Source organism: Dermatophagoides pteronyssinus, unplaced genomic scaffold (assembly GCF_027571235.1).
Source record: "Dermatophagoides pteronyssinus isolate colony J.1.1.1.1 unplaced genomic scaffold, Derpt_VIB-CSIC_2022.12 sq0026, whole genome shotgun sequence".
NCBI lineage: Eukaryota > Metazoa > Arthropoda > Arachnida > Sarcoptiformes > Pyroglyphidae > Dermatophagoides > Dermatophagoides pteronyssinus.
Genome location: NW_027461550.1, coordinates 1 through 12,451, shown reverse-complemented (window position 1 = coordinate 12,451; position 12,451 = coordinate 1).

Sequence of the window (12,451 nt, the reverse complement as noted above, 5' to 3'; positions counted from 1 at the left end):
TTTTTTCTTTTCTTTCGATTTATGTTTTCTTTGAATGATGTGATTTAATTTAACACTTTAGTCTCGTTTCTTATTATTTTGTATGTCATTTTCAATAATAATACTGTTCATTATATCAAACATCTTTTAATAATAATTATAATTATATGAGAATTTTTTTTCCATAATGATGATTTCATTTCGTGACAATGAATATACATGCATGTATAAATCAGAGATGTTGTCCATCCATTTTTTCTTTTGTCACCTTTGATGTGATTCTCAGATTGGATTTTGATTTTTCATTCAAAAAATCCGTATTCAGACACACACGCACACTTATGTATGAATTTTAATCTAGTTTTTTTTCAGGTCATATTTTCCTGTGTGATTATCACGACACATTTGACCAGAAACTTGTAAATTTGTTTTATTGTCTAATGACTTTACAACAGCTGCAAAACGTGTGTGTGTGTGTTTCAGTTAGTCTTGGTTTCATTATAATAGTCGGGTCGATGTATGTGATAATGATTAAAATTTTTGTTTTGGAAAAAAGTCACTCAATGTATTTGTGGTGTGTCATTTTTGATCATTGCACCAGAACAAGAAGAAGAAGAAGACATTCGTTTGATCTTAATGTGTTCATTTCTTTTTCTTTTTCTGGGTAGAATTTCTGATTTTCCATATCATAATCATCATCAACTAAATATGTCAATAAATAATTGATATTCAGGTGAACAAAATACGTAGGTCACATCTGTTATTATTCAATTGGTTGGTTTGTTGTTGTTGCCGTTGTTTTTTGTAAATTTTTATTCTGGTAGGAAGAAGACGGGAAAAAAATTCAAGTTGTAAAAAAACTAAATATAATGATTATGAACAATCAAATGTTCCGTTTCTCATAACCTAATATGCATATGATGATGATGATTATCATTTGGAATATCATCATTTGAAAATCATCGACCATTTTATTATTATTATTATGACATGATTATGATGAACCATATCAGGTAGTCAAGTCATAAAGTTTGTTTTTATCGAGAAAATGAAAAACGGATGATGATGATGATCAAATTATTTTTATTTTACCTTAATTTCGTTAGTTATCATCATTATCATCTTGGTCAAAAACAATATAAAAACAAAATTTAAACCAATCATATTCCGTATACGATAATCATTTAATTGATAACCACGAGAAACAAAAAACAGTTGTCAAAATCATCAAAACAAAAAAAAATTGTAGAATATCTAGTTATCCATGTGACTATTGAAAATTATTGCCATGTTGTCTGTTTGTTTGTTTGTTTGTATATCTTGTTTAGTGTTCACTAATTATATCATCAACAATATTTAATTTTGCTTCTGTTTCTGTTATTCTATCAGTAGGAGAAGAAAAAATTTGACGTTTGTTTCATAAACTTTGACCTTTCACCCCCCTCCAATCATGATTATGATTATGATGATGAGTATCAAAAATGATGATGAAAAAATTATGCTAAAATTCTCTATCTCTTGCTTTTTTTCTTTCTCCTTTTTCACATAAAGATATAATAAATTTATGAAATGAGAGACGGTTTTTACCTGTTTTATTAAAACATTTTTTTGTTTGTTTGTTTGATGGATAGATTGATAGAAAGATAAATTAGATAGGAAATAGGAAAAGTAAATATTCGTTTGTTTTTATTTTGTTTTCAGTAAATGCGTGTGTGTGTGTGTATTTTTCTTTATTGAGTAGTAAAGTAGATATGTTGATTGGATAGAATGGTACAACAACAACCACCAACAACTACCGGTCATAGGTCAAACTCATCCAATAAATTAAGATAGAAAAGTGGACAAGGGAAAATTGAAATACATTGAAAAAGGTCATACATTTTTATGCATAGGTAAAACAACATATAGATATATTTTTTCAATTATAAATAGAAAGATACGGTAAAAACGAGGCAATTAATTTGCAAATGTTTTTTTTGGGGGAAGCTCATTTGCGCGATAAACCACCACCATCACCCCGCATTTATTTTTAAAACTGATCATAATCATCATCATAGTTGAACAACGAATAAACGAATGACATGAAAAACGAATATTGTAGATAAGAAAAAAATTGAATTTTTTTTCCTAAAATGTTGTTTAACATTCGTGTGAAAATGATAATTTTTTTTGTTGTTGTTATCCATTATGTAAATATATTACTTAAACAACCAAAAAAACTAATTAGAATCAATTTACGCCAATTAAACAACGAATGATGACAACAACCTAATGAATGATTAACGACGATGATGAAGTTTGCGAAAATTTCGTATGGATTTCTAAATTTCGTATAGAATGATAAAAATTCCAAAAAATCTTGAAATTTAAAATACATGTTCACCCAAATTTCATATTCAAATAATCAATCAATCAATCAATTGAACATATTTTATTGTAATTATAATGTCAAACATTTTTTTTCAATAAAAAACATATTAATTTTGTCATAATAATAAATTTTCATTGGCATCCAATAATTTAATCTTTATTGAAAGTTTGTTTTCGTCTAGAAACACGATAATTAATAGCTGAAAATCTTGCCAAACAAACACAAAATCCAATAAAATTGAACTCTTTTACAATCGATTGATGAGAATAAATACAACAATGGCATCAAATCATCATACATCACACAAAATTTTAAAACTATCAAAATTATGATGATGATGATAATAACGGTGAGAATAACAACAAATTGATGACCAATCGAATTGTGTTTCGAAAGAAAATTTGTTCAGAAATTTGTTGTTGCCGTTGATTAAAATCCATACAAATAAATAAATAAACAGGGTGGAAAAAAGAATAAATCAAGAAACAAACGAATCATCATCACACCTGTGAATTCATCAAGAAAACTTTTTTATTTAAAGAAAACAGAAACAGAACCATTATTATTATTACTATTGGTTATTTGTGGGAGACAAACAATATATTTCATTTCTTTTTTTTTCTTTATTCTTCAAAAAAAATATTATTATTATTTCAACAACTATTTGTGTGTGTGTTTTTGTGGATTTGATTGTATGTGTGTGTGTGTGTGTGTGGATAAATAATGATTGAAATTTGATGTGAAAAAAAAATCTGATTGAATCAAAAATGATCAACAACAACAACAACAATTCGCAACTGTTAGGTAATTGTTCAACAAAAACTATCAATTTTTGGCGTTTCGCTTTATATTATTTATATTCATTCATTTTGCTATTGATTCAACCAATTTTTTTTCTGGTCATATTTATATTATACATTGGATTGTTGTTGTTGTTGTTGGATAGCTATCAATCAAAAATCATCATCATCATCATCCTTATCATTGTTGATTATGATGATGATGAAGATCACCATTATCTATATAGAATTTTCCCACCAAAATTTTTATTTTTATTTTTTTTGTCATCATCATTGGCATTGTATTCACATTATGTTTTTTTCGGTGAGGATAGAGAGTGAGAGAGATGGGTTTTGATTTTTATTCGTTTCACCGACAATAAACAATAATTTTATATGATTCACATTGCTCAAACAAAAAAAAAATTGATGAAAATAGTGGAAAAAAATAAGATGATGAAAAATTAATATGAAGTTGATGATATGAATTTTGTTGTTGTAAAGAATCGATCTATCGATTGATAAAAAACGAAAAAAATACAAATTTGAAATCATCATCATCATTGTTTTTTTGGCTGTTATTGATTATCTCTAGAATCGATTGCATGAATGATATTTGTCAAATCTTACAATATAGGCAAGAAATGTGACACTCTATCTTTCCATATATTATAACTCTTATTCGATTGAATAGTGAGATAATCATCATCATCATCAGTGAAGCTACCTGACTTTTTTTCATCCCTCGCAAAGATTTTAAGAGGAAAACACAACAACAAAAAAACCTTTAAGCTGTTCCTATTATTGGCTCAACACACAAAAAAATCCATTAATGAATGATTATTATTATTGGTTGAGTGATGATGATATCTGAATAATATTTTTATATTCAGTCTTGATGATAATGATGATCAACTTCATGTGAACAACAACAACAACAAAAAATAATAATGATAATAACCGCTCGCGCCTGCAATTGCGAAAGTTAAAAATACAAACGTTTATTGTATACTGGAAACAAACTTGGATTTATTTTTTTGGTGGAAAAAAATTTTCATTGACTATAACGATGATTACCTTTACCATTGGCAAGAAAGAAAGAGGGCCATCGAACATCATTAAAAACCATCAAGATGATGATGATTGAGAATAGTGTTTGGTCAATGCTGCCGATGAAATAATTTTTTTTCTTGCACATTTTCCATACACCATTATAACAATATTCTAAAGGTGACAAAATGGCTATTTAGAGCATAAGTCATTTTCATCGGTAAAATATCATCATCATCATCATTGATTGCCCTGTTTGAGTTTCTTATGAAAATGTTGTGAGCAAAAAATCTTAAAGCATTCCCCTTAAACACATTTATTTCCGTTGTTATTCATGAGAGAGTGAGTGAGTGAGTGAGAGAAAATAACATTTTTATTGTAAGAGATTTGGGCAAATGATGATATCCAAATATCCATTAGTCTCGATTTGGTAATTTTTGTTTTTGTTTTTGTATTACACTCCCACTATTCTCACATTATTTTTTTCCATTGAATTCACTAGAAATAAATGATAATAAGAATCTTTACATTCTGACTGATTGATTTTTTTACCACAAAACAAAAAGAATTTGAAATCGTTTGGCCAAAATGAAAGAATTTTGTTTTACAAAACAACGACGACGCAACAAAATTTCTATCGATTCTACAGAATATTCCCGGAAACATTATTGATCATCACTATGTATATTCTTAATTGATTCATTCGAAAAGATTTACCTTCACACAATCAGGTTTTTTAACCTTTTTTTCCAAATTACGACTAACTTGATTACTATTTTTTTTTCATTCGAAAAATAGATAATTTCTTTCTGTATGTTGACATTTGATTGACTTGACCTTGCTTCAGGGCTAGTAATCGTTTCTTTTCGGTGTTTTGTGTCGGTGTCCAAAAACAAAAGGACCACAACAAGACGACAACGACGACGACGATGACGATCAATCGATGTCGATTGATCGTTCGACATCGATTGATGATGATGATGAAGACGACGACTAAAGATACTAAATATACAATCGATTTTTTGTTTTGTTTTATTTTGCTTTGTTTCTTGGTTATGCTCATTTAACCACGGATTTTTTTTAACTACATACATAAATACAATATGTATTCATCAACATCAGAACCGAATCAAAATTATCGATTATTGATCATCATAATCATAATTGTAATCATAATCATCATCATAAAAAAACACATCAATATTATTATAAACAATCTAATTAGATCTTTGTGTTTATTGATGATGATGATGATGATGATTATGTTTATGAATGTTTGGAATCAAAATTAAATTAAATCAAAACAAATCAAATTGAATTGAATTGAATTGAATTTGGCTTTGAAGAATAAGAAAGAAAAGAAAAACAAAGAAATCAATGTTTTTAAATGTGAAAACACACAAACATTTGACTGGAAAAAAATGAAATATAAAAAAAATTGATCGATTGATTGATTGATTGACTGACTGACTGATTATAACACTGTTGTCTATTATTATTATCATTATTAATCATTCTCGAACGACAATCACACACACAAAGACCGACACGAACAACAATTAATTATTGAAGCAAATAATTTACTAATCAATTTTTTTTGTTGTTGGCAATTCATTGATCATTCATTGATCGATGATGAAATAAAGAAAAAATTGATTTTTTTCAATATTTGATTTTCGATTGATATATTTTAATTGAATAATAATTTTTTTTTGGATTCATGGTCAGCATAGCTGAAATGATGATGATTATGATGTTGAATGGAATTTTCGCAGCAAAAAAATGAAAATATTTTATTTTGTTGGTTACACCGGTTTTTTAACTGTTGTTGTTGTTATTGATGATATATCCAAAAAACAATTTCTCCTACATATATCATCTATGTCTATGATCTATGTCTAGACCCCAAATGATGATGATGATGATTTCATCGTTGTTTGTTTATTTTGGTTTTTATTTATGTTGTTGTCAGGTTCGAGGTCAATATATATTTTTTTATGATAAATGGATCGATTTATTATCTAAAATATGAAAAATATGTTTTTTTTTACAATCTACCTTTTCTTTCTTTTTTTGAACAAAAATGGTCAATAATGTTAAATGTTTTTTTGTCAATTATTATCTCTTTAATAATCTTGATAGGTAATAATCTCAACAACAAATCACTCAGTTGGTTTTAAAAAAATCTGTCCCAGAAAAAAACCATTGTAATAATTTACTTGGAAAATTTATCATTCAGCTATTTGCGTGATCAACAAGAGAAATTTACCTCCAAAATACCATAGTTATCATTATCATTATCATCATAATGATGATGATTTTCTATTGATTTCATTTTCATCCCCTATCTAATTAGTGTTGAATGAAGAAACACAAAATTTTCAAATTTAGAATCGTGATATTTTCAAATGAAATCAATTCTTTCAACGTTATTCTTTTCTACAATGTATTGCATTTTCATTTTAGAAATTGATCTTTTTGTTTTCATTTTTTTAAGTGTTGTCAGCCTATGTTTGTATGTGTGAAACAATTAACAATTCATTTTCATTAAAAATTTAAAAAAGAAAATCTAAACATTCATCAAAATCATTTGGATCTTCCTTAACACTTGTGTGTTCGCTACTTAGTTTTTTCTTCATTAATTGTAACATGAAAGAAAATTGAAATTAATCGATCATTTCTCGTTTTTTTTTGTTTGACACATTATCAAATAAAAGAGAATAACACAAAGTGTCTTGAAACTTTTTGGAAAGCGAACATACACAAGTGTTAATTACTTTGTCAATGTTTGTGTGTGATTATTGATCAATAATAATAATCATTAACTTTTGTATTGAAAAACTTTCTTCCCTCATACACAATTCATTTCTCACTTAACACGAATGATTCTCGTTTTTAAATTCTTTAATGTAAATTGAAAAAATGAAATTGAAATTGAAAAGTGATTTTCATCTTCATCATCATCATCGACGACGGCGGCGGCCTTGATTGTTATTGTTTCGAGTTTCTAATAACAAAATAGAAAATAAATTTCCACCGATATCTGATAATAAAAAGTAAATTTGAAACTATAACTTAGTTATATCAGGGAAAAAAAGTATTTTACACGAATTATATGTATCATATCAAAAGATAATGATGATGTATCGATCATATTATTAAGATGATGATCATGTATGTGTGTGTGTGTGTGTCAAATAAAGATAAATTATTATAATACATATTTGATAGATAACAATAACAACAACATAAAATAATCGATACACACACACATTGAATTTCTTTGTTTTGTTTTGTTTAACGACAAATCACGTCCATTTCGTTGATCGGATATTTGATCTTACACGTATCATCACACACACACACAAACGTAATAGAACAAACAAAACAAACATAAATAGGTAAAAGTCGGTATCATCATTTGATCGATTTTTTGTTTTTGTTTTCGCTTCTTCGTTATTCATTGTCTTTTCTTTTGGGTTAATGATCGAATAAAATTTAGAAAATTGGAAAATAACATTTTAAAAATATTGCGTGACAAAATTTTGACGAAAAAAAAACAGAAGAAAAAATTATCCAGAAACAAAATATATATCAGATATATTCATTCTCACTATCATCATCATCATTATTGTCCATCATAAATAATTATGGTGGTTAGGAAATATTATATTATACATATCATCCATATGTTGTTTTAAATTTTTCTCTTTTTTTCTGTGTTCAATTTGATTCTCAAAGAAAACTTGTTCTTAGCTATTATTTTACATCAAATAATTTGATTTTTTAAAAATAATAATTTTAAATTTTTCCATTTTGTTCTCCTGTCCATAATTTGATTCGATTTATTACAATTTATATTCATCATTTCGTTTTTTCATCATTTTATCCTTAAGATTTTCAAAAATAATCGTTAGTGATGGTTAAAATTATCACTTTTGATCGGAATTTAATTCTTTGTTTATTATCCAAAAATCAATAATCAATCAATCAATCAATTTATCAATTTTTTTCTCATTTAAATTTATTTATTTTTCGAAGGAATTTCGAAAAGTTAATCAGGCGTAATTTACGAAAAAAAAAATAAATTCAATGAAAAAAATCAGCATTAACAAGACTAAATAGCCTTTTTTAAAACCATTGAGTGATGGAAAAAAATATTTTCTCTTCATTCTTTTCTTCAAAATAGTTCACAGAAGTAATTCATTTAGTATTTTCTAATAATAATAATAATAATATAGGTTTGTTGTTGTTGTTGTTATCCTACTCGTTTTGGGTGAATGAAATTAATTTGATCGGATTTTAATGAGTACATACATACCATACATTATAAACACAATAAAAGTAGTCAAAATTCATTCGTTTCACCTCCATTATCATCATCATCATTTATTTTTGGTGTCAAAGGTGGTGGTGGGCACCATGTTTCCAGGTAGCCTAATGAAAAAAAAACGATTAACACCTTTTTTTCTTCTTGTTTTCCGTAAAAAGAAGACAACAATGAATAAATAATAACAAGCAATCAAATTTAGTTTTTGAAATGGTCATTTGTTCATATTTATTTCATTGAAAATCTTTGTATTTTTTTCTTATTATGATGATGATGATGACCAAACAATAACAATGGCCATCATCACCATAATCATCTTAAAATTCATTCATTCATGTCATTAATTTTTGTTGTTGTCGGTTTATTTTTCAAATCTCTAGACTTCTGTAATAGTAAATGGTCTTGATGATATACATATTGATAGTTAATATATTCATATGGACACACGAATTATCATCATCAAATTGTTGTTGTTGTTGTTGAAAACATTATTCCATTCGAATTTATAATGAGAAAATCATCTTGAAAAGAAAACGAAAAATTTCTTCTTTCCTGATGATAACTTGATGAGTTATCTACACATTACTAACAAGCTACTTGATGATATTCATTACAAATTTTTCATCTTTATTTCCTATTCTTTATTTTATTTCATTGTTCATTTCTATATGAATGTTTTATAATAAATAAATAAAATAGTTAACGGAGTTGTTTTGGCAATAGATTTTTTTGTCTGACATTTTTGGTATTAAATTTTTTTCCCCATTTTCTTCAATTGTCCGAATCTCCTTTTTTTTAATAACAATTTTTTCTTACTTGCCCAATTTTCTTTGTAGTTTGATTAGTGTCAATCATTATTCAAAAAAAAACGAAACAAATTTGTTTTACAACATTATGGCATTTACGACACATGTTCTTCCGCTATAAATATTTATTAATTCTTTTTCTCTCTCTCTATCCTTGTTCATTATTATTGTACGAATAAAACAACAAAAAAAACAAATATTTTTGAGATTTTTGTTTTGTTAAAGGTTATTTTAGTGAGCAATAAAAGAAAAAAACGTATACGATATGATAACTTTCAACAAACACATCAAGATTTTTTGGCCAACAAAATGTACATATCATAATCATAGTTGAATTCAATTAGTCATATAATTGTATATTAATGACAGTTGTTGTTGCAACGAAAAAAAACTGAAGAATTAAAGAAAAATCTTTTCATGCAAAACAATGATGATAATGATAATGATGATAATGACGACGATGTTGATGGCCATAATCATTACATGGTCATGATGGACAGGAAAAAAAAGATAGAAAGAAAAAATGATTACATTTTTTTTGGTTTTATCAGCCATCAGCTTAATCATACACAAAACTATATGGCTAAAAACAATATTAATTCATAATGAATATCAACTAACCAACCAACCACCTACACCCATTACATAAGATAAAGAATTTGTCATCATCATTATATATTTATGGGAGAGAAATTTCTCACTCATTATTAATTATATTATCATCAAATCTATTTCAATTTTCATTTTTTTTTACAAATGAAAAAATATGTTTCCAGGTACACACACACATAAATCAGATTGTCAAATGAAAAAAATTCATCATCATGTCATTATCATTTGCTCATTACATAATTGATTCACAATTTGTTATTTCATTTTGTTTTTTATCTTATTATAATGTTGATGATGATGATTATTATTATTATTATTATGATAATAATCTTAAATCATTCATCATTCCATTAGATTAGAAAAGAAATTTAAATTTTTTTTTGAAAAGACAGGTTTTCTCTCTTTTGGATGATTGTAAATGGACAATTGTAATGATTATCATTATAATTGAATAATATGGATCATCATCATTATTATTAAAGTGTGTGTGTGTGTGTGTCAATCGAATTATGACTTGTTTGTTGTTCATTTGACAATTATGAAAGTTATATCACATTTGATTGAATGGTTGGTTGGTTGATGGTTGGTTTCTTTCTTTTGATTGTATAAATGTCGAACAACCGACAAACTAGAAGAAGAAAGAGAAGAAAATGGCGCCCAATAGTCTCTAATGTCAATGATGATGATGATCATTGTAATCAAAATCATAATTTGGTTCATTTTGATCATCATATAATCATCATCATCATAGTCTAAATAAATATTCTTTAATAGTAATGGAAACTTTGTCGGTAACTCATCATCATCATCATCAACAAAAAAATCAGCATTCTCATCGTCGTCGCCATCGTAGTCTTCGTCGTCGTCGTCGTCTTTTATTTCCATCATAATCATCGTTGTCGTCTTCGGGCATCATTTCTTTGTTTTTTCTTTATTTTTTTTCTTGCAAACTTAAATTTAAGTAACTAACAATCTCTATCCCTATCTATTTGCCTATTTATATCATTTGTTTGTTTCAAATGGTTCCGTTGTAGTTGTTGTTGCTATACACTACATTCACACTAATATAAATTCATATTCACATTCATTGATTCAATCAACAATTCAACATTAAAAGACAAGACACGCACAATTGCGATTATATTACATGGTGAATCCATGGCCTCCATAGAAGATTTTTTGTTTTGTTTTTGTTTTTAATAAAGAAAAACCGAAAACAAAAGATTTAAATATAAAATTGATGAAATAAAAACAAACATTTCATAAATAGATAAATTCATCAATATTTTTCTCTTTTAATTTGAAAAAAACAAAGAATCTAAATTTAGTGAGTTGAGAATTTTAATGAATTGTTCGCGGAACCTTTTACCTTTTAATTTTTGATGATTTCTGCTAAAAATTCTCTAAAATTTTTGTTGTTTTTTCAAACAATAAAAATTTCATTTCATTCATTTAATCATCATAATCATTTATTCATTCATTCAGAGTGCGGAAGTTTCGCCTTTTTAGCACCATTCGAGGGTTTCTTTCTTTATCTCTGGGTGCGCGTTTTTATTTGTTTCGTTTCGTTTTTTTCATTCGATGATTTATATCGATGTTTATTCGTTCATTCATCCATTTCGAAATTTTTGTTTTTTGTTTTTATTGATAATGATGATGATAATGGCTGTGGCGGTAGTGATAGCCACACCTAAAATTTACCAGCACCCACACTATTACACCATCGTCGATTGATAATATTTAAATAATAACATTTAAATATATAAACTTTATTCATTCATTCATTTCTCCTGAATTTTTCGGTATTTGTTTTTCGTATAAACATTTCGATTAATTTGCAACAAACAGCAAAAACAAAAAAATCATTGAATTAAGCACTTATTGTGAAAAATTCTCTAGATAAATGAATGAATGATATAAAAAAAGTTGAGAAAAAAAATTCAATGGGATTTCTTCTTTGTGAATGTTTATTGTGCCATTATTATTTTGTTTCGTTTCCATTCATTATTCTCAATCATTTGGGTTCCAATCGTTTCTCTCATTTTGTTTTGTTTTTGCCATTCAATAATTTAAATTTTATTACATTGTTGAAATTTGATTTTTCGTCATTACAATATTTATGCAGGCATGGCTATTCCAACAGATAATAGCCGAAATTTAATCGAAACGAAAGACAAAAAATTCAATGAAAAAAAAAGAAAATTTCCTAATTGGATTGCATCAACAAAATCGTCAAAATCATCAATATTTTCAAAGAAAATGACATTCATTATTCATTTATTGCCATTTCATTCAGTAAATTTTTGTTGTTTGTTTCTGTTTGTTTGCCAAATTAGGTGTTAATATTTGGCGCATAACATTTGGCCATCGAGAGCTAGCCAAAAAAAGAGAGGCTAAAATATATAGCTAGTTTTACGAAAGATGCACTGGAGAAAAAAGGTGTTACCTGTTCTCACTTTTGTTCGCTACGTTTATTTGATGCAAAGAAAAAAAAACAAAAACAAAAATGCAATGATATTTTGTT